The 3,081-nt window shown below is 42.6% G+C and overlaps 1 pseudogene; it reads right to left on the bottom strand.

Annotated features, from left to right (window-relative positions):
* Positions 1-386: 386 nt before the first annotated feature.
* On the bottom strand, positions 387-755 carry LOC101354348 (60S ribosomal protein L35 pseudogene; annotated as a pseudogene).
* Between the last annotated feature and the right edge of the window lie 2,326 nt (positions 756-3,081).

The raw sequence follows: 3,081 nt of genomic DNA, 5'->3' as shown, positions 1-3,081 counted from the left end.
CTTGACCATCACTAAATGCAAATTCATTTTACCTCTTTGGGTCTCAGAACAGAGGGGTCAGGAGAGATGATGTTGAAGACAACTCTTATTTAGTTTGGTGCCTCTTTTTAGGGTTCTTTATTGAGACAGAGAAACGGCCACTGCCAGAGTCAGGATGATCTCATTTGTGGGAGGGGGATCCAGCTATGGGGCAGAGATTCTCCTTCCTCCTCCTTGGTGCCACTGAGAATGTGCTTAACTTTTCTTTTGGAGTGGAGAGGAGGGGAGAATCCTTGCACCCAGGATCATACAGAAAAGATCTCCTGCAACTGAGTCCTAGGAAGTATCTAACGACCACATCCTCTTTTTTTTTTTAAGCCTGTTTGTGTTTTATTGACATGAGATGCTCAGGCCTGGAGTGCATATTTCCGCAATGGGTACAGCTGCTCCTTTGGCTGCTGTTTCTTGGTCTTCAGGTTCTTGTTGTGCTTGTTGAGCCTGCAGCTTATAGCACACATTTTCTTGGGCCACAGATCCAGGGGCTTGTGCTTCTTGCCCTTGTAGAACTTCCTGAGGTTCCCCTGCATCTGACTGATGATGGTGAGAACTCAGGCAATGGATCTGTGGACAACTAGGATTTTGGAGAGCTTGGACGCCACACCACCTGTCACTTTGGCGACACGCAGCTGGGACAGTTCCACCTTTAGATCATCCAGCTGTTTCAGCAGCTCCGCCTTCTTCTTGCCAGGAAGGTCCCAAGCCTTAATCTTGGCCATGGCTGAGCTCTAGAACCCCTCCACTGCCTGATCCGAGGCCAGGGGAAAGAGCATGACCATATCCTCTTGTTCTCCAAAAATGTGGAGTTGGAAAAGAATCTCTGATGACCTTGGATTCCCCATTCTGTGTGGTTGTCTCCCTCACAGGCCTCCATCCTTACCAATATCCTCTAAAGTATGACTGTAAAGGAAATCTACTTTTTTTCAAAGGGATTACATAATTTTAGAATTTTGTACTTGTATGGAGTCCTGGTGGCACTGTGGTTAAGAGCTTGGCTGCTAACCAAAAGGTTGGCAGTTCGAATCCACCAGCCGCTCCTTGGAAATCCTATGGGGCAGTTCTACTCTGTCCTGTAGGGTTGCTATGGATCAGAATCAACTCAATGGCAACTGGCTTGCCTTGGCTTGGCTGTGCTTGAATGGGACCTTAGAGACTTGCTATTTAATGAAGGAATGCTGTGATTTGGAGTTTGGACACATCCAGGGCCAGAAGCTCAGAGCGTTATAGCATAGGCTATCCTGGGCTTGGGCAATTCTATTTGGAGGTATCAAGCTAAAACCAATCTCTGTTATCTTTTCCCCATAGGTCCAGTGGGACAGCACAGAACAAATCTAAGCCCTCTTTCGTACTCAGCCCTTCTAGAGTTTTAAGGCAACTCTCAAGTAGCCTTGAGTTTTCTCTCCAGCCCACACATTTTTCTTTGACAATTCCTTATCAGGTACAGTTTCCAGACCTCTCATCACCTTTGGCTTCAGAGGTAGCAGTAGGTGTGTGGTAACTTTTAAGTGTCCTTGACATCTCAAACAGAGGTCTGGAATTATTTCACCTGTGGGACTATTTCTCCTTGTCTGACTCAAAACACAGCCATGTCCTCTCTGCTTTCAGCCATGGTTCTTTGCTCCAGTAGAGTCTGCCAAATATAACATATGGGAAAATCACAAGCTTGGAAGAGTATAATGTTTCCTAGAAAACATTCATAGTAAATGGAGATCTCCTTCCAAGGACCTGCCCAGTTAATTATTAGATCAGCTAGGATGTGTTTGGCTGCAAGTAACATTTGACTAACAGTGGTTAAAGTAATAAAGACATTTAATTAACTAACATAACCGGAAGTCTGGGCAATTTTAGATTTGGTGCGGTGGCTCAGTGGTGCCATCTAGGAGCCAAGCTTTTTCTATATACCACTCTACTAACCCCAGCTTGTTAGATCTTGGTTCTTAGGCTTATTGCCTCATGGCCACAAGTGGCTGCCTCAGCTCCAAACAGCAAATCCTTACAAAATCATGTTTAAGGTGCGAGGATATGGAAGCCCTAACCCTTATTTCTCTTTTTTAACAGGAAAAACATTCTTCCAGGAGCCTCCTCCAAGCAAACTTCCTCTTACATCTCTTTCACTAGAACTGAATCACTTGCTCCCACCTAAGCCAATCATCGGCTATTAGAAATGGGATTACCATGCTCATCTGGGACCAGTCATAGTTGATCCTCTAAGATAGAGACATGCTACTGTCTGAACAACAGTGGGGTATTGCACACTCTACAGATCAAGAAGAATGGCTGTGGCTAGGCGACTGACGGCATCTACCACAAATTTGGTAGTCTTCTCAGTTAGAAGAAGAATCAAGAATGACCATAATTTTCCTTTGAAATTTTATAATTTACAGTGGTGTATTTAATTAAGGGACTTTTATCCTTATCAGTTAAACTTACCAAGACAGAACAACAAGATACCTTGCCATATTTCTTAAATATTTCCTTCAGTCCCCCTTGACCATTCCCCAGCTGCGTTGTAAAGACAACAATAATAATAACATATCTGAATAACATTTCATGATTCACAAATAATTTTCCTATACATTATCTCATTTGAGCCTCACAATAACTGTGTGGGTCAGGTATGGTACTATTATGATTTTTATTTTTATTATTTTTTTATTGGACTTAGGTTTAGAGGGCTGAGTTAATCATATTCCACCAGCGTCTCTTGTTTGTACTTGGCCTCTCTCTTGTTTTAATAATTAATTAATCAATCCATTCTCTTTTATCACTGTCTCCCACTCACTTCCTCCACATAGGCAGTCATTCTAAATGTATTTGATGCTTATCTTGTTATTTGTATGTGCACTTGTAAAATATACAGTGAAACCTGTGAGAGCTGGAACTCGACAGGACTACTTTGTTTTTCCAGGTCTTACAAGTATTCCACCTTTGACAGAGTGCAGTCTTACCATTTTTCTATCACTGTCTATTAGTGGAAAATATTTTAGTTTTCCCTCTCTGACAGGTTTCTAACTTTCACAGGTTCTGGCTTTTGCAGGTTTTACT

This window comes from Trichechus manatus, unplaced genomic scaffold, assembly GCF_000243295.1.
Source record: "Trichechus manatus latirostris isolate Lorelei unplaced genomic scaffold, TriManLat1.0 scaffold00078, whole genome shotgun sequence".
Classification (NCBI taxonomy): Eukaryota; Metazoa; Chordata; class Mammalia; order Sirenia; family Trichechidae; genus Trichechus; species Trichechus manatus.
This window is presented reverse-complemented; position numbering and strand designations above follow the sequence as displayed.